A 21,667-nucleotide genomic window follows, 5' to 3' on the forward strand; every position below is an offset into this window, starting at 1 on the left:
TAGTAATGCACTACATCTTCGCTTGAACTTGTGCCAGTTGCACGACATCCTCAGGGAGGCTGTTCCACAGTCCAACGGTGTGAGGAATAAAGTGACGTGAAATATATATTCAATTTTTTTGTCTGTTTTTGTTTTTGTTCATGTTTAGGATTCTTTGCTTAGATTAGGTTGAATGCAATGCGGTCAGCATTTTTACTTTTCAGGTTTTTATTTATTTTGAACATGTTTATGTTTCTCCTTCTAGTTTACAGAAAATATAACACGTTTAATGTTTTTGCAAGTTTCCACGTGAATGTTAGGTCATTTTAAACAGTGATAATAACGTGATTTAACTCATGCTCTGAATATACTGTAGAATCTGTGAACATTGTAGACAAGCAAGATTAATACTTGTTTGTTCCCTGGCCGGGATAGATTTTTAAAATCCTTGTGAACAGGAATATATTACAAATACCATTTGTCTCACACACAATCAGGGAAGTTTGGCGAAGTCTTTAATTAACAAACATTCAACAAGGAGACAATAACTTGGGTTTTGGAGGCCGTGAATGAAAGAAGGTTGTGGAGAGGCCATATTTTTTAATAAGTGATTTCTTCTTTCTGTATTTCCCATTATTTTCTGTTACGTCTTTCTGTTGAATACAATATTCTTTGGAAGCTTGAATTTCAAGTCAGTGGCCCCTTTAGTGGGCTTGTTCCATATGAATAGGGTTCATCTTCTGAATGATAATCAATCATCATCATCATTCTTTTTCTTCCTCTCCTTCATGGCTATACAATAGATGGCGGTGATAATTTGCGAATCCAAACAGCTCTTATATATAGACAGAGACAGCAGACATATAGACAGGGAGCCAGACAGTCAGCGCTTATATCCAGACATAGGCAGCAGATATATAGACAACAAGACAGACATGCAGACAGGGCTTAAATACAGACAGTAAACAAATAGACACTGAGACAGACAGACAGACAAAGCTTATATATAGACAGAGAGACAGCAGACATATAGACAGTGAGACAGACAGACAAACAGGGCTTAAATAAAGACAGAGACAGTCGTATAGACAGACAGACAGACAGGGACCAGCCATGCAAATATTTCCAAAACACCTTTCTCCCTGAACATCGAGGGTAGACAGGGGCATGAAATTGCCGGACCTGCTGGTTGATCGGGACGAGAGAGAGAGAGAGAGAGAGAGAGAGAGAGAGTGGGGAGGATGGAAACTGAGAAGCCTCTTCGGGGTGCAGAGGAAAGGGTGTCCTCTTGACTGGGTAGGATGTGGTATGTTTTGGAGAGAGAGAGAGGGGGCGGGGTGGGGTTGATGTAGGAGGAGGTGGGTGGTGGGATGGGGAGGGGGAGGGTCAGGACAGGTAATCCTAGCAGATAGACCCGAGGACAAGAGATGCCTCAGGTCAATCCAGTTTTTGTCGCCTCCTTCTCCTCCTTCGTCTTCCTCGGGTGGAATGAGTTTTGATCAGTCTTGGTGGGTGGATGGCAGTTGTTTCACTCAGGGAGGTTGCAGTGGATGGGGAGAAAGGCTGTGAGGAGAGGGTTTCGACTTGATGTGGAGAGAGAGAGAGAGAGAGAGAGAGAGATTGAATGTGGATAGAAAGGAAATGATATAGAATTTCAAGTTGATGTTAATGTTGAGAGAGAGAGAGAGAGAGAGAGAGAGAGAGAGAGAGAGAGAGAGAGTTGAGAGAGTTGTTTCAGTGGGATGAGTAGAAAGGCAGTAAAGAAAGAAATTCAACTTGATGTTCAGAGAGAGAGAGAGAAAAAGAGCGGGAGTTGTTTCAGCGGATGAGTAGAAAGGTACCTTGATGTTGAGAGAGAGAGAGAGAGAGAGAGAGAGAGAGAGAGAGAGAGAGAGAGAGAGAGAGAGAGAAGTTGTTTCAGAGGGATGAGTAGAAAGGCAGTAAAGAAAGAAATTCAACTTGATGTTCAGAGAAAGAAGAGAGAGAGAGGGAGAGTGGGAGTTGTTTCAGCGGATGAGTAGAAAGGCAACTTGATGTTCAGAGAGAGAGAGAGAGAGAGAAAGAGAAAGAAATGGCATTCACTTTCCTTTTACTGTACCTCCTTTCATATTCTTTCTTCCATCTTACTTTCCACCCTCTTGTAACAATTGTTTCATAGTGCAACTACGAGGTTTTTCTCCTGTTACGCCTTTGTAACCTTTTACTCTCAATTTTCATTTCATCGCTGAATGACCTCATAGGTCCCAGTGCTTGGCCTTTGGCCTAAATTGTATATTCTGTTCTACTATATTAGTACTTGACATATGTTAATATACGAAATAGTTGGTCAATAACTATTATTATTATTATTATTATTATTATTATTATTATTATTCAGAGGATGAACCTATTCATGTGAAACAAGCCTAATAAAAAAGAGCCAATTGACTTGGAAATCAAGCTTCCAGAGTATGGTGTTCATTGTAAAGTAAGAGAAGGTAAAGGGAAATACAGAAAGAAGAGATCTCACATAAAAAAAAGAAATAAGAAAAAAATAAGAAAAATTAGAAAGATACAAAAAATAGAAAAAGCACAAAAAATTAAAGATTCAGTTTTTTTTTATCTAAATACCTACCTCCATATTAGTTCTTGTACTACAGTATGCTGTCATCTCCCATAATACCTGGACAACACATTCAAGGACAAATCGTTAATAAATAAAAAAACACAAAAAAACTTCTTGGACCACGATCATCTCTGCTCATCTCTGTTACCTTCTGCGTCAATGCCAGTGTTTTTTTTTTTTTTTTTTTTCAGGGTTCTTAATTTTCATTGCCAAGGTGGTGCATGCGTTCGTCCGTGTGTGCTTAAATCGTCGTTTGGTAATTTCCGTCCATTTGCGGGGAATGCGTGTGGTGGGGGAGAGGGAGGGGGGGCGGTGCCGATGGATGCTCATGTTTTTTATATCGTTATTTTTGTCTCTCTCTCTCTCTCTCTCTCTCTCTCTCTCTCTCTCTCTCTCTCTCTCTCTCGGTAATTCTGTGTTTTTTGTTTGCTTTCCATCGCGCGAGATTGTCACATAATTCTCTGTACTGTGTATGTCTTTTTTTTCATTTTTAGGGATATTTTGTTTTATTTATGACAGGTTGAATTTTGCTTCAGGCTGTCGCCTGCTAATAAAGATTTCCCATTTCCTGAAATTTGCTTCTTGTTCGCTTAATATAAAAAAAGGTTTGTATATTACTTTAAAGGTCTCTCGGCAAAATGGTAAACTCTAAAATTATTATTATTATTATTATTATTATTATTATTATTATTATTATTATTATTATTATTATTCATAACAATCTCTTATGAGATTTTTAATAATAATAATAATAATAATAATAATAATGATAATAATAATAATAATAATAATAATAATAATAATAATAATAATAACAATAATAATAATAATAATAACAATAATAATAATAAGAGCATGAGTCACTAAATGGTAAAGAAATATAATTTTATAAATATTTTTATTATATATATATATATACTATATATATATATATATATATATATATATATATATATATACATATATAAGCACCAGTCTCAGAGAGAGAGAGAGAGAGAGAGAGAGAGAGAGAGAGAGAGTGTTTCCTAGCTGGTCCTTATACCGATAACGCCTTTAATCTTTCGATAAAACAGCCAGTCAGCATAGAGACCCACAAATTCGGGGACATTATTTTGAAAAGTGAGATTTATTGGAATTGGGGTTGAAAAATAAGAGATTATGAAGGGAAAATTGGGTTGACGAATAGAGACTGAAAGGGAAATGGGATTAAAATTGCAATTGTAAAAGTGTGAAAGGGTATAACTGGATTGAAAAATAAGAATATGGAAACGAAATTGGGATGTAAATATTCACTGTGAGAGGAAAATTTGGCTGAAAAGTAAGACTATCAAAGGTAACTTGGACTGAAAGGAAAATAGGTCGTTGAGTAAAAGACAGATGAAATTGGTTATAAAGCAGAACACTATTAAAGGGAAATTGGTTAATTAATTAAAAGGCTAATAAAAGAAAAATTTTGACTTGAAGTGAGAGGGTTTTGGAAACGAATTTGTCTTTAAAACTAGACAAAAATGGAAACTGTTACAAAATAGGAACCTTATGAAAAGAAATAACGTAAAAAAAATAAGAGCATTAAAGGACAATTTAAGTAAGAGCATTAGAGTCCAGTTGGCTTAAAGAATAAGAGCCTCTGTACTTATAAAAATAAGAGCCATTAAAGAGAAGAGATTATCGCCAGTAAAATTCTAGTACAGAAGCCAGGAAGGCCCCCATTAACCAGAGCGATGGTATCTTCCAACTCCTTATCACTTCCCTCATCTCTTCCTGCCTTATACCTAAACTTCACTCATCTCTTCCTGTCTTATACCTAATCTTTTGGAGGTCGGTCACTCAAGGGCGAGGTTGATGAAGCTTCTCCTTGGAAGTGCGTTTCAAGACCAAGCCACGGGCTACGGGTTAAACGGCGACCTTCGAATGCTCTTTCCTCTCTTGTTTTCTTCAGCCTCCTCCTCCTCCTCCTCCTCCTCCCCACTTAACTGCATCCTAGGGAGAGGTTAACCTGGGATACCCAGATTAGCGTTGCTTCCAATCTGGGGTATTCCTTTAATGAGTTTGCAAAAATAAAGTCACATATTTTTACGGGCTACCCAAAAGCGACAGCCCGCGCTGACATAAGTTCTCCCAAATTGGCTCTTAATGCAAAGTTCAGCGGTACACTGCCTGAAGAGACGCACTGGCTGTGTTCGCAAATAAATCTAGTTTATCGATATAAATATACTTATAGACAGTACAGAAGATAATATATATATATATATATATATATATATACATATACATATATATATATATATATATATATATATATATATATATATATATATATATATATATATATATATGTTTCAGTTTAGGTATTCCCTAATAATTAAAAGATTAAATATACTTTGGTAGGTTGTGCAGCACACAGGCTTTTTTTGCTTGTATGTAACCTCAAGTAATATGGATTAAATTGCTCCAATTGAAAACAATATAACACGTGTATTTTTACTTGTATCAAATCGAGAAGGTTACTCACGTAGAACTGCGTAGCGGCGGCCCAGGGAACAACAGCTGGTCTGCGTCTCCAAGGAGCCGTGTCGTTGTTAAAAAACCCTTTTGTCGTGACGAGGCGACTTGAGGAGGTAAACAATAGAACTTCTTAAGATAAAGATCTGATAAAGGACTTAAAATTTTCGTCTTTCCCCAACCCTTGGATTGTGGAACTGTCTCCCAGAGGATGTCGTGCAATTGGAACTTCAGAAGTTCAAGCGAAGATGCAATGCATTACTACCCTAATATAATTCTCCTTGTATTGTATTTTTATTTATTTATTCATTCATTTATGTATTTATTTGTTAATTTATCTGCTTTTTCTAATAACTGATCTCTCCTTCTGTATTTATTACCTTCTGTTACTTTTTCTGGAATGAAACACCCATAATATTCTTTGGAAGCTTGAATTTAAGTCAATGGCCCCTGTGGTGGGGCTTGTTTCATATGAATAGAGTTCCTCTGAATAATAATAATAATAATAACACTAACATAATAATAACCAATAATGTGAGTAATAAATCTACAATTATATATAAATATGTTGCTATGTAATTTTTACACATAGTAATATATTTACCTATAAACTGTGGATTTTTATTACTCAGATTGTTTTTCACGAAATTATTGAATCTATTAGCAATAATAATAATATCGAGAATTAAAAGCCACAGTAATGTTATAAATATTGATGTACAAAGTTAAAAACGAAAATGAGAGACTTTCAGATACAACTCCGCATCCCTCATCAGTCCTACTGATGAGGAATGCGGAGTTACAGGGTCGTCTTGTTTCAGTAATAAAAATACTGATAATAACAGGCCAGATGGAATCGAGGTGATTCTGAGTGTTTTTTGTTTTTTGTTTTTTAAATGGTATAACCTGCCCAGCGTGCACTTACGACAGTAGGTATGGCTATGTATCCTACAGGATTCAGGGGCTATCACGCAGGACGTTAATTTGTCTCGTCGCAGGACTATGGTAGTCTGGACTATTTTCTGTTTTATCCTGTTTCTGTTCTAATTATTAACTCTGCAGGTGTCTTCTTTTCTGACATTTTTTCCTGATATATATAGGCTATATATATATATATATATATATATATATATATATATATATATATATATATATATATATGCATTTTCTTGCTGGTAACCCACATGATTCTTGCTAAGTATATTAGTTTTTGCAGACCACTGAGCTGATTAACAGCCTGCTCCTCTAGGGGCCATTGGGCCTGAAGGATTACACTTATTTTACGTGGCTAAGAACCAATTGGTTTCTAGCAATGGGACTAAAGCTTATTGTGGAATCTGAACCACATTATAGCGAGAAATGAATTTCTATCACCAGAAATAAATTCCTCTAACTCTTCATCAATGGCGGCGGAATCGAACTCCGGCCCATCGAATGACGGTCTGAAGCTCAACCAACTCGGCCAACAAAGGGCTTACATGATTCCTAAAATCACGATATTTTGATGGGGGTATTTTCTACTTTTTTTTTTTTTTTTTTTGATGGGGTATTTTCTACTTTTTTTCCCTTAGCATCCTGGTTATGGTCCCGATTCCGGGAGCACCTAGGTGTTTATTATTCCCTGGGGGGTTAGGGGGGCCAGAGGATAAAGGATACAATTTCATGGATGCTTTGATGCGAGTGATGATGATGATGACGATGATGATGGTGATGATAATGTTGATGGTGATCCTCTGTTCTTCTGCAGGTTCCTGGAGGTGATTTATCGAGCGAAGGTAATATATATATATATATATATATATATATATATATATATATATATATATATATATATATATATATATATATATATATATATGTGTGTGTGTGATATTCTGTATTATTATTATTGTGTCCGTATTTTTATGCTATAGTCTGTTGTGAATTTTTGTTCCTAATTCTCTTGCGTTAGATAACGAAAGGGCGTTAGTCAGGCAATTCAGAATTAAATAACAAATATGTAATAAATATATATATATATATATATATATATATATATATATATATACATACATATATACCAGCTGACCCAACCGAGCTTTACCCGGGAAAAACCCTAAATGACAACTGATAGCTCTCTCTCTCTCTCTCTCTCTCTCTCTCTCTCTCTCTCTTTCTCTCTCTCTCTCCTGTTAAGTTGAATAGTTGCTTGTTACATTGACCATCATTTTTGACATTTCAGATTTCTCCCCTTCACACCAACTCCTATCAGGGCACTAGGAGTGTCAATATTCATATCAGCAACCTCAAAAACTTGCTTTAGACACTAATATCTGTAATTTTTGGTTATTTTTACATGTCACCACCTTCCCACCCCTTCTCACCCTCCCTTCCTATCGGGGCTAGACACGGACTTGAAGGACATCAGGAGTGTCACTATATATCTCAGTGACCTCGAAAACTATGGATTAAACACTAATATCTGCCATTTTCGGTTAATTTTACATCACCCTCTTCCCACCCCTTCTCACCCTCCCTTCCTATCAGGGCTGAACTTGGACTTGAAGGGCATTGGGAGTGTCACTATTCATCTCAGCAACCTCAAAAACTGTGGATAGACACTAATATCTGTCGTTTTCAGTTATTTTTACATGTAACCCCCCATCCCACCCCCTCTCACCCCCTTCCTATCGGGGCTGAACTTAGACTTAAAGGTCATCAGGAGTGTCACTATTTATCTCAGCGACCTCGAAAACTATTGATTAGACACTAATATCTGTCGTTTTCTGTTATTTTTACATGTAACCCTCTTCCAATTTCTTCTCACTTTCCCACCCATTCCTATCAGGGCTGAATTTGGACTTACAGGGCATCAGGAGTGTCACTATTCAACTCAGTGACCTTGAAAGCTTTGGATTAGATGCTAATATCTGTCGTTTTCTGTCATATTTGCATGACACCCCCTTCCCACCCCCTCTCACTCCCTTCCTGTCGGGGGCTGAACTTGACTCAGCGGGCATGGGAGGTGTCACTATCAATAAAGCTGACCTCGAGAACTATGGATGAGACACTAATGTCCGTCATCTTCGGTTATTTTTACCTGTCACCCCCTTCCCACACACGCCCCTTTGGTGCCAGTGATGTCTTACCCCCCTGTATTCACAGTAGGATGAAATTCACAGTACGATGAAAATCACAGTAAGATAAATTTCTGGTATGGTCAAATTCTAAGAAAAATGATGAAATTTCAGTAAGATCAAATTTACTGGCGTGATCAAATTACAGTAGAGCAGAAATTTACAGTAAGATCAAATTCACAGTATGATCAAATTCACATATGATGAAATTCACCGTAAGATAAAATTCACAGTATGATGAAATTCACATTAATATAAAATTTACCATATGATGAAATTCTTAGTACAATGAAATTCACAATAAGATAAAATTCACAGTATGATGAAATTCATAGTAAGGTAAAATCCACAGTACGATGAAATTCACAGTAACATAAAATTCAGTGTGATAAAATTCAAAGTATGATCAAACTCACAGTATGATCAAATTCACAGTAGGATGAAATTCACAGTAAGATCAAATTCACATTAAGATAAAATTCACAGTAGGATGAAATTCGCAGTAAGATAATATTCACAGCAAGATAAAATTCTCGGTATGATGAAATTCACAGTACAATGAAATTCACAGTAAGATCAAATTCACAGTAAGATCAAATTCACAGTAGGATGAAGTTCACAGTAAGATAAAACTCACAGCACGGTGAAATTCACAGGGTGATAAAATTCAAAGTATAAACAAATTCACAGTATGATCAAATTCATGTACGGTGAAATTCACAGTAAGATAAAATTCACAGTAAAATAAAATTCACAGCATGATGAAATTCACAATAACAAAATAATCACAGTAAGATCAAATTCACAGTGCGATGAAATTCACAGTTAGATAAAATTCACAGTAAGATAAAATTCACAGTATGATGAAATTCACAGTACGATAAAATTATCGGTATGATGACATCCACAGTATGATGAAATTCACAGTATGTAGCAGTTAGATCATGGTATCAAATTAGTTCTTTAGCTGCGTTTACGATCGTACATTAATATGTGATGTTTCCCCGAAGTGGTACACCGTTTTTATTCATGTACGCCTGACCGGATTTGCATTTCAAAAGACCAGTAAGAAATTTACTTTGCGAAAGGTAAAGAAAATGTACAGAAATAAAGAAAAACCAACCAGAAAAAATACAGAAATAAAGAACGAACAACCAGATATTTACAGAAATTGAAGCAAAAACAACCAGGTATTTACAGAAATAATAAAGGAAAACTAGTAAATTTACAGAATAAAGAAAATAACAATCAGAAACTTACAGAAATAAAAAAAAATCTTACAGAAATGAAGAAAAATTATCCAGAAATTGACAGAAATAAAAAAAACAGTAATTTGCAGAAGTAATAAAGAAAAACAACCAGAATTATTACAGAAATAATAAAGACAAAACAACCAGAAACTTACAGAAATAAAGAAAATCAACCAGAAATTGACAGAAACAAAGAAAAATCAACCAGAAATTGACAGAAACAAAGAAGAATCAACCAGAAATTGACAGAAACAAAGAAAAAATAGCCAGAAATTGACAGAAACAAAGACAAAACAGCCAGAAACTTACAGGAATAAAGACAAAACAACAAAACCCTACAGAAATGCAGAAAACCAACCAGAAACTTACGGAAATAAAGACAAAAAACCACAAACTTACAGAAATGAAGAAAAATCAACCATAAATTCATGTAAATTATTAAAAGAAAAAGAAGCTCACAGAAATAAAGTAAAAACAACAAAAACCAACTGAAGTGAAGGAAAAGCAAACAGAAATTTGCAGGAATAATACAGGAAAAACAGCCAGAATATACAGGACTGTCTCTCTGTCTTCTTGAAAAGCCTTTTGGCGGCACCATTTAGGTTTTATGCAGATTTCTCTCTCTCTTAAGATGAGACCCATGTGTATATATGTAAGAAGATCGCCCCCACATGGGCGGGGTAAAGCGGGTCGGTTTCATGGGCCGGTGTGGGCGGTGTTCTCAGGAAGGCCACATGGGTTGTGTTAAAAGCTTAAAACGTATTTGAGGATATGACCTGACTCATGGGATACCCCCCCTACCTCCCTAACCAGGACTCACTACTGCCCCCTTTCCTTTCTGCTTCCTTGTTGTTCTTGCTTCTCGATGTTTTCGTTTTATTATTTGGTTTATCCCTTATTTTATCCTGTTTATTCCCTTTTGTCCATCCGCCAAGACGTGAGTCCCAGTAACTTCTTTTGAGTCAGTTTTTTTTTCATTCGTCACTTCTGTAAAATAACTTTAATAATATACTTACATCATAACCTGTACGTTTGTTAATTTATATTTTTTCTTTTTATAATCAGTGATATCTTCTTTCTGTATTTCCCATTGCCTTCTGTTACTCCTTTCTGATGAACAATATAATATTCTTTGGAAGCTTGAATTTCAAGCCGGTGGCTCCTGTGGTGGGCTTGTTCCATATGAAAAGGGTTCGTCTTTCTGAACTAACAATAACAATAATAATAATAATAATTGTGTAATATAATAATAATAATAATAATTATTATTATTATTATTATTATTATTTACACCCCACCCCTTGCTTATAAATCTCCTTATCTTGGTGTGACTTTGGTTCTTCTTATCAGACAACCTCATTTCATGTGTTCCTTTTAATTTTCTTTTTTGACAGCCTTCCTCTTACGTTTTCCTTAATTCTCCTCTTCTTGGTTCGCCTTCCTTACCCCCATTATATGTCTGGTCTAGATTGCCACGGCTTTACGCCAGCAAGGGCTCTTGCTCTTAGAACAACCTTTAGGTCCAGTTCTTCTTGTCCCAGAAAGCCTGGATAGTGTTCATGTAGGTGTGCGTTCAGGAATCCTTTGTTACTTCCATCTTCCTCATTTTTCTCCAACTCCATTCATTATCTTCCCTCTTTTTCGGAACACCTTCCTTCCTTTCATTTTTCCTCTCTTTATTACGATTCCCGCTCTCCCGCTTTCCTGAAAACTGTGTGTACACCTCCTTCGACAGTAGTTCCCTTCCTCTCTTTGAATTTTTGACTTTTGCCCCAGGAAGAGTTACCAGCCATCCTACTTCCCTCCTAATTTTCCTATATCTCTCTCTCTCTCTCTTTTATAACTTGGTCTCCCATTTCCTCCACCACCTCCTTCCTCAATCTCCTCCTCCTCTCCCTCCATCACGTTCATCGTGTTGTGGTGAATTTGGTGATCAAATCTGCCTCCTTTTCTCTTGTCAGTGGTGACACCTCTTAACGCCCCAACCCCAACCATCTCTCCCTCGTGCTCCCTGAGTATGACTGAGTCGGCCAAACCCAAACTCAGTTGTTTAGTTCTTGAAAGTGTCCCGGTAGGGTCGGTCGGTAGATAGTGCAACTAAAAGTGTAAGCAGTTCCTAAAAGAGTTGTTGTTGTTTCCTCTTTGAGTTTTTCCTTTACTGTGTGTGGTTATTTTTTTTAAGGCGAGACACGCGCAAGCACCTTCGAGGAGTTGTGAGTTGTTTTCTAATGGAGTTTCCTTCATCGTGGGGTTTTGTGGAAATTTGCAAGCAGTTTTGAAGCAGTTGTTTATAGTCTGATTTCTTTTTTCGTGGTGGTGTTCATTAAAGAAATGTGTTAGCAGTTCTGATGCGTATTTTTAGTTTGAGTTTTTTTTTTTTAAGAAATGTGCAAGGAGTTTTAAAAGCGATTGCACATTCAAGATTTTTGGTGGATGAAATGTTTCCTGTTAATGTTATTTTCCAGTGATTTTTGTGAAAGTGGGCGTAATATATTTATTTTTTCGGGGGTGGGGCTGGGGATGGGGCCCATTTTAGTGTATCGGCTTGATTAAGTGATGAGTAACTACGAATTTTGTTTTTGTGATGGAGGAGAAAGGAGCATATTTGTGAACTGTCAATTTACCAAGTACGCGTCGCGTGGTTGTAACAAGTGTTAAGAGTACAAACATCTAGATTGCAAATGGTATTATTATTATTATTATTATTATTATTATTATTAATTCAGAAGATGAACCGTATTCATATGGAACAAGCCCACAGGGGCCACCGACTTAAAATTCAAGCTTCCAGAGAGTATAGTGTTTATTTGAAAGAAGTAACAGAAGGTAATGGGAAATATAGAAAGACGGTATCAGTTTTTAGAAAATAAAAAATAAATTAAGAAAATAAATAAATAGATGAAATTTTCAGTAATTTATTGATACAAGTTGACGTGGACCTAAGTTATTCACGAATTACTGGAGGTTTATCAGAGACTGAAAGTGTTATTCAGAGAGTTGAATGTATTTTGATATTATAGGAAAGAGCTGTTTTGTGTTCATGTGTGTGGAAATGTATAATATATCCTTGTCAATTTTGTCTGTGTGTATGTTTCTCTAATTTACTTGAGTTTCCTCTTCGTTCAAGCTTGAATTTTAGAAAAGTCTCAAGCCCATTTCAGAATTACAGTGCAGGTTATAGATAGTAGTTTTCCCACTTCGAAAACAAAGGAAATGTTATTTCTGGTGACATTTCAAAGCGATAAGATTAATTTCTAAACTTCGTTATCACACGGGACACGTTCCTTCTTCAAGTGCGACAAAGCAGTGATAGGTTCCTTATAGAATTGAGCAGTTTTTGTCGCAAGAATCTGTAAAAAACCATCAGATACGTTGAAACGTTTTAAAAGTTAAAGTCGATTTAAAAACTGCGAGAGATTTTTTGTGTCCATTTCTGTAACCCACACGTTTGTGTTTTCATTATCTCCTATTAAAAGATCATCGGTGTTTGAAACGTATACAAATTAAACTTTGTCATATGTATGCATCTTACACGCGACTCGGTTTTTGCGCGTGTTATAGTGAGACACCGGTTTGTTCCAGCGTTTGTGTGACAGGTATGTGCGTGCTCTCGTCTTGTGCGTATTAGCGTATTTTTAAACGACGTTGAATTAACACCTCCTGAAGGCTTACAAACATTTTACGTAAGATCCTCATACACGTGTGTGGTGTGTTTTTAAGTGCCTATATGTGCTTGTGCATGTGTAAGGTGGCATTTTTCCCCATCTTAGGAGATGGGATAATGTCCCGAAAGAATGACAGTTAAAGACAATTGCAGGAAGATGAAATGAAAGGTTCCAGGGACAGATAATGAAGACAGCATCTCTTTGGTATCCAGATGAACTTCCTCTCTCTCCCTCTCTTTCCAGTGTTTTATTCTGTTATCAGTTTAGTGAGCAGCTTTGTGCTAAATTGGGTACCCTTGTGTATCTGTGTTTGTGTTTGTAGGTTTGTGTGGTGGTTATAATGACGAAGTCTTTATGATGATAGTGATACTGGTTTGTTGTTTTTGATTGTGTGTGTGTTTATTGATGATGATGACAGCCAGTATGTGTTTGTTTGTGTATGTGATGATGATCATTATGCGTGCGCATTCGTTTGTTGGTGATCGTGTCGTTAGGTTAAATGTGATTATAAAAAATGTGCTTGTGTTGTGATGAAGTGATATTGTAAGGACTTGTAGCTGTTGTTTTGATTAAGCAGGCCATATGCCAGCACGGGCTCTTTTAACTAAAGTAGCCTGTGATGACGGCTAGTTCGGGTATAAACAGAGGACTTTGGAAATATGTTACAGTGTAATCTCCCGACTTCGTTTTTTGATGGATAAGATAGAATAGAACTAGTTGACGGGCTAAGGGAGACTGGGAGATAGAGGAAGACGTTAAAACGACAAGGAATAATACGCGAGAAAGTAAAAGTACAGGAGAAGAATGGGGGGATACCCAGTTGCTATTTTGATGGCCACAACAGGCCTAATTTTTCTCTCTCAGTTATTTAATTATTTATTTCCGTAGGGGGGGGGGGATAGTGCCGTTAGTGCACCTCATACGGTGTACTGGAGGCATTATTAAAGGGTCTTGCAGCGTTCCCTCGTCCCCTAGCTGCAACACCTTTCATTCCTTTTACTGTACCTCTGTTCATATTCTCTTTCTTCCATCTCGCTATCCACCCTCTCTTGATTTGTGTTGTATAAAACTTTAGATGTTACATATCATGCATTGCAGTGATTTGTGAAATTTTTCAGTGTGCTGGGTAACTGATATTTGGCTCTAAAAGGTTATTTTGTCTCTTAGGATATTGAAAATGCATTTGTTGCTTAGATTACGTTCGTAATCACTGGTTTTCAGTGCCTTGTGGTTATTGTGAATTCGTATTAAATGTATATTTTTCATTTTCCTTGAATAACTAATGATTTGGAAGAATATTTTTCCGTGTCTTTGAATGTTTTGGACGTATCTGTGTTCATCTTAATTGGGCGAATGTCTGTGCTTGTAATTTCATACCCTTGACAAACTGCATAACGATAATACTGGTTACCTTTTTAAAGGAATAATTAAAAAGTCATTAGTGTTTACCTTTTTCTTTCCTTGGTAGAACAGACATTATTATTATTATTATTATTATTATTATTATTATTATTATTATTATTATTATTCAGAAGATGAACCCTATTCATATGGAACAAGCCCATACAGGAGCCATTGACTTGAAATTCAAGCTTCCAAAGAATATGGTATTCATTAGGAAGAAGCAAGAGGAGATAAAGGGTAACACAGAGAGAAGAAATGTCACTTATTAAAAAAGAAAAAATAAATTAATAAATTAATGAACTGATAGATGTATTAAAATGCAAGGAGAATAGTAATAGGGTAATAATGCGTTGAATTTTCTCTTGAACTTCTGAAGTTCCAATTGCACGACATCCTCTGAGAGACTGTTCCACAGTTCAGTTAAGTATATACCTTAGTTTAACCAGACCACTGAGCTGATTAACAACTCTCCTAGGGCTGGCCCGAAGGATTAGACTTATTTTACGTGGCTAAGAACCAATTGGTTACCTAGCAACGGGACCTACAGCTTGTTGTGGAATCCGAACCACATTATAGCGAGAAATGAATTTCTGACACGAGAAATAAATTCCTCTAATTCTTCATTGGCCGGTCGGAGAATCGAACGCGGGCCTAGGAGATGAGAAGTCCAATGGTGTGACGAGTAAAGGGATAAACTACTAAAACGCAATATTTGCAATGCATTTTTCTCCGTCGGAAAATCTCGATATTTTGCATTCCACGCCTGACTTCCAGTTACTTAAGAACAGACTAATGCAAGACCTATGCTCTCACGAATAGCTGCACGCATGCGCGAGAACGCACCGAGAGGAACGTAGATGACTTCATCCGTCATCAGCAGAGTGTTAAAGGGTCCTTGGATGAAATAGCTGCTGTTATCGAAGAGAAATTTTGCATGATGGCTTTTAAGTAGTCGCTGACATCGGTGTGCTGGCTTCTCTTCTTGATTGCTCGCTGTGATGTTCGCTGGTTTGTGTATAATGGCTTCTTGCTGCTAGGCGCTGCGTTTTTTTTTTATTTCGTGATCTAGTGATAAAACGATGTTGCGTGTCAGGTTGTCTATGGAGTTGTGAAACAGAAGTCTTTTAGTTTCTTTACATGTAAATACAGATGGTTTATTTGCATACGCATAATGATATGCAGAGGTCCTTTATTCCTCACCCCGTTGGATTGTGGAGCGGCCTACCAGAGGATGTCTTGCAATTGAAACTTCAGAAGTTCATGCGAAGATGAAATGTATTGCTACCCCTAATACAATTCAAATGATTATATATTAATATTTTACTTACATTTTTATATAATTATTAATTTGTCAAATTATTTGTTTTTCTAATAATTGATCTCCTCTTTTGTGTTTCCCATTACTTTTTGTTACTTCTTTCGTATGAACGCCATATTCTTTGGAAGCTTGAATTTCAAATCAATGGCGCCCGTGGGCTTGTTCCATGTGAATACGGTTCATCTTCGGGAAAATAATAATAATAATAATAATAATAATAATAATAATGAGATGCATACATAGGCCTACGTATAGTTTTGGAAAGCGATATGCATTTAGCAATGGAATTTATATCTTTGAGTTACCCTCCCATGTAGATAGGCCTACAGATGAGATACGTGCATACGCAGTTGAACGTGCGTACACAGGTATAACGTTTGCATTTGTGTTAGATCTGCAAGGGATGCTGAATATGATGAAAAAAATCAAATTAGTGTCAAATTCGCACACTTGCATAGATGGGCTATGCACAGCAGTGTGCAAACTAAAAAGAAAATTGCTAAATTAAATTAGTTACTTCACTGTGTTATGATGCTGTCAAAATGATTATGGAGAGAGAGAGAGAGAGAGAGAGAGAGAGAGAGAGAGAGAGAGAGAATCTTTCTGACAACTCATTGAAACATGATGCGTTAGGATACATTGAAGTCCTCAAGTTTTCTTTCTTGTACCAAAAAGAGAGAGAGAGAGAGAGAGAGAGAGAGAGAGAGAGAGAGAGAGAGAGATTTGATAGGATAGTCAAGTTGCCATTTGATAGAGAGATAGAGAGAGAGAGAGAGTTCGAGAGAGAGAGAGAGAGAGAGAGAATCTTTATGGTAATTCATTGAGTTGCCACGTGATAGGATAGTATAAAGTATACACTTTTCCTTCGTCTTCGATTAAGAGAGAGAGAGAGAGAGAGAGAGAGAGAGAGAGAGAGAGAGAGAGAGAGAGAGAGACTCTATGTGAAATCACATGCACTGCCTTCGCTGTCAGCAAGAAGAGATGAGATTTTCAGATAATTCGCCTACGCGCGTTATGATCATACATGGCATGAGGTCATCATTTTTTCTTTCCTTCGTTTTCAAAGCACAACTGACAGGGAACAAAGACTTGACCCTGAGGTACGCCAGTGTCGATGTTGTCATCTAACAAAAAATAATAATGGTTTATGATCTGTGAATGGGAATCATCAAATACGTGTAGATGGTGTTTATCCCCGCCCATTTTTTCCGTGGTTCGTTTATAGAAGTTGTTTATGTATGTTTTATTCTTATCTATTGTAGCCTCCTCCTGTTGACAACGAAGACAAAGCAAGTGACTCCATGTAGTCTGTCTGTCTGTCTGTCTGTCTGTCTCTCTCTCTCTCTCTCTCTCTCTCTCTCTCTCTCATGATCGAAGACTGTACAAAAGTATAATTTATACTATCCTATCATGTGACAAACTTCGAATTGCCGGAGGACTCTCTCTCTCTCTCTCTCTCTCTCTCTCTCTCTCTCTCTCTCTCTCTCTCTCTAGTGGACGAAGGAAAAAGCTATACATATATTATCCTATCAAATGGCAACTCTGAAAAATCCTCTCTCTCTCTCTCTCTCTCTCTCTCTCTCTCTCTCTCTCTCTCTCTCACCCGGCCGCCCCCTCGGTATTATTCTCGACTTGGCCTCGATGCTCCCTCATGTAAGGAGGAAGAAATTTTGTCTCATTGTTTCAAATTATTTTTTTCTTTTGCTTAATCTTACTTTTCCTTTCGTAAAAGCTGTTTGACGCCACTTTCAGACAGACGGGGTAGTCAAGGTTATATCGTCTGCTATCCTGGTTTCCCTTTCACTTGATGATATTGTTATTATTATTCTCTCTCTCTCTCTCTCTCTCTCTCTCTCTCTCTCTCTCTCTCTCTCTGTCTGTCTTCCTTTCTCTTGATGGCATCATTATTATTGTTATATCATCTCTCTCTTTTCTCGCTCTCAGTTATAGATCCTACTAAGTTATATACCGTATTGTGTATAGCCTAAATGTTTTACTAAATTATATTTGGGGCCGTGAGCTAACGAAAAATAATTTTTGATAAGTATTGTCGATTGGTCCCAGATAATCACCTTGATTTACTTTCCTAGTTTCAAGGTAATATATATATATATATATATATATATATATATATATATATATATATATATATATATATATATATACAGTATAATACATTTTTTAGTTCCTTTCACTTTAGACACTTCTGTTCTCCTTCCAAACTTAGAGTTTGCGATTGTCCAGTTTTATATATATTTTCTAGTTTTCTTTTGTACCCCTTCGTTATTATTTTTCTCTGTAGTAATGGTTTATGTGTATATCCAAGTTTGTATTTTTTATTTTATTTATTTATTTCAGCGAGTTGGAGATTTTTTTACTTAATTCTTTTCCAGTATTTTTTTTTGATGGTGAAATTGCAAGTAATGTTCAGTGTTGATAATTTCTCAATGAATATTATGAGTATTTTCAAATATTTGTATATGTTTTATCTATCTATCTATCTATCTATATATATATATATATATATATATATATATATATATATATATATATATATATATATATATATATATATATATATATATATATATGACCACTTAAATATTGAGTCATATTCTGCCCTCCATCATTCACTGCCTTACCCGATTTCACTTCAGATTTAAGGCGAACAGGCATTACTATTTGCTCTTGGCTGACGTCACCGTGTGAATGCTTGTTACGGGGCACTTGATTGGCCGATAATCTGTCGTGCCGTCCCGGGTGACTGAGCCAGGGTACTAAAGCCCCGCCCCCTGTTTTTAAATCATGCTTTTTCAACTTTATTTATATTCATGATTTATATTCTTGCAATTCAGGTTTTATTTTCCGTCCTTCATCAGATCGTGCTTATTCATATTCTCTCTCTCTCTCTCTCTCTCTCTCTCTCTCTCTCTCTCTCTCTCTCTTTCTCTATATATATATATATATATATATATATATATATATATATATATATAATATATATATATATAATAGTTTTCCAAGATCTCATTTAGTTTTCCATAAGATCTCATTTCTCTCTCTCTCTCTCTCTCTCTCTCTCTTTTGAGCATTGTTATATATATACATACATATAATTATGTGTATATATGTATATATATATATATATATATATATATATATATATATATATATATATATATATATATATATATATATATATATCTTTTCACCTGTTACGATTGCATCACGTTTTCGTTGCACTCTCGGTCCACTTTGTATGTGAAAATCCCTGCCCCCTGGAACTCTTGAGCATATTTAGGAATTTATAAGAAAATTTGTCACGTCCTTAAATAAACTGACAGTAAATCTGGGGAGTTCGTGTCCCAGATTCCTTTAGGAATATTAACTGTTTTGGTTAAATGTTTAGTTTTATATATATATATATATATATATATATATATATATATATATATATATATATATATATATATATATATGTATATATATATGTGTGTGTAAATTGCAAATCTTTGATTTGTTAGCATACTATAATGTAGAAGTTGTTCTATCACGTTAATGGTTCTGTATCCTGCTTTTGCTCAGATTCTAAATAATAATAAATAATAATAATAATAATAATAATAATAATAACTTAATTCCTCTGACATCTTTGAACAAAAAGGGATTAGGATTCTTGTGTGGGGGGGTTGTTGGTTAGGGGAGTTACGGGTGGCTACCACTTGACCCAGCCACATTACATCATGTAGCAGCATCTCTCTCTCTCTCTCTCTCTCTCTCTCTCTCTCTCTCTCTCCTTAGCGTGCACCGGAGGTGGGGGGATGGAATGACCACAGCAGACAAAGTAGCCGAAGGCGGGGGAGAAGGTGAAGGGGTGAACGGGAGGGGGGTTGGGGAACGGGGAGGGGTGGCAGAGGATTGCCTGAGGGTGAAGCCCTGCCCATCCATGCGTGAATGTTCCTTTTACTCGTGGGTTTAGCAAGTGTGTTTTGATTTTGAAGACTCTCTCTCTCTCTCTCTCTCTCTCTCTCTCTCTCTCTCTCTCTCTCTTATTCTCTGTTCTGTCTGCTGTAAGAGTGCGCGTTGACTTGAAATCCTCTCTCTCTCTCTCTCTCTCTCTCTCTCTCTCTCTCTCTCCCCATTTTTCTCGTATTCGACGTGTTGTCCCTACAAGTGCCTGTTAACAAGTACCCAATAACTTAAAATTCTCTCTCTCTCTCTCTCTCTCTCTCTCTCTCTCTCTCTCTCTCTCATCTTTTGATTTCCTCTTTAATCATTATCTTACTCCCTCACACTGCGTGCGATGCAGGCCATCATATTTTCATTAATACATTTGATACACCTGTTTCCTAAGTGTGCATTCACGAGAGAGAGAGAGAGAGAGAGAGAGAGAGAGAGAGAGAGAGAGAGATTATATTCCACAGTATTTTTTTCCCATTGCTAAATGTATTTAGTAAAATAATAAGATCCTTTAAATTCACTATTCAGAGAGAGAGAGAGAGAGAGAGAGAGAGAGAGAGAGAGAGAGAGAGAGAGAGAGAGAGAGAGATACTCCTATTTGTCATATTTGTATACATCGACCTTCCCCAAGGTTAAGCAGAATGGCGTTCATAAAATTTATTAATTTTTTTAGCTTTTGCGATTGACTGAATGCCCGTGTGACATTCGCATTACATAGCTGTTCTCAGACATTAACAATTGCTTGCGACTGCAATTGCTTTCTACTTCAATTGCTTTCAGTCATATGATACACTGGAGATCAGTTCCTTTACCGTGGGAGATCTGGATGAATGGACTCGTAAAATATGCTTTTTATTGTACGTAAAATGAGCTTTTTTATTTTACCTAAAATGTTTTTTTTTTTTTTTAGGTAAAATGAGCTTTTTTTATTTTACGTAAAATGTGCTTTTATTTTACGTAAAATTTTACATAAATGCTTTTTATTTTACATAAATGTACTTTTTATTTTACGTAAATGTACTCTGTATATTACCTAAAATGTGCGTTTTATTTTGCGTTAAATTTGCTTTTTATTTTACGTAAAATGTTATTTTTATTTTGCATAAAATGTGCTTTTTTTTGTTTTACGTAAAATGTTATTTTTATTTTGCATAGAATGTGCCTTTTATTTTACGTAAAATGTGATTTTTATTTAACGACAAAATATTTTCATTCTTGGATTAAGTTACATATAAGTAAAATTGCTATATTGGGTTCCAGGCGACATTGAAGGTCGTAACACACACACACACACACACACACACACACACACACACACACACATATATATATATATATATATATATATATATATATATATATATATATATATATATACGTTTGTATAAACATACATGTATGCAAGCATGCGTATAGATTGTTGCGTAATGCATTCCATGCAGTAAGTGTGCCTCGCTGTCGGACTTCTCAGTTCCAGAGGTCCTTTATTCCTCACACCGTTGGACTGTGGAACAGACTCCCTGAGGATGTTGTGCAATTGGAACTTCAGAAGTTCAAGCGAAAATGCAAAGCAAAACTACTCAATAAAATTCTTGTATTTCAATAATTTACTTGCATATTTTCCATTTATTTATTAATTTGTTCATTTATTTTTTTTATTTTTTAATAAGTGATCTCCTCTTTCTGCATTTCCCATGAAGAATTTAATTTTTCATCGTAATTTTTACGCTGTATTGTCGATCATACTGTGAAAGTTATTCGGGGTAATGCGTCAATAAGTGTTTAAGGCATTTTAACATTTCATATTAATTTTAGGAGGATATATAAATATATATGTATATATATTCTATCAGTGTTCTATGGACTTT

General features: G+C 35.9%; 1 protein-coding gene across 3 annotated transcripts in view; it reads left to right on the forward strand.

Moving 5' to 3' along the window:
• Nucleotides 1-21,667, forward strand: part of MESR3 (misexpression suppressor of ras 3) — a 242,532-nt gene that overhangs the window by 160,206 nt on the left and 60,659 nt on the right. The window contains exon 1 of one of the 3 annotated variants that reach the window (XM_067098458.1): nt 11,482-11,557. The exons of the other annotated variants lie outside the window; for them this stretch is intronic. The gene's annotated coding sequence lies outside the window, so the exon portion shown is untranslated. Of the gene's footprint in view, nt 1-11,481; nt 11,558-21,667 lie in introns of those variants that run through there. 3 annotated transcript variants of the gene reach the window in all.

Source organism: Macrobrachium rosenbergii, chromosome 55 (assembly GCF_040412425.1).
Source record: "Macrobrachium rosenbergii isolate ZJJX-2024 chromosome 55, ASM4041242v1, whole genome shotgun sequence".
NCBI lineage: Eukaryota > Metazoa > Arthropoda > Malacostraca > Decapoda > Palaemonidae > Macrobrachium > Macrobrachium rosenbergii.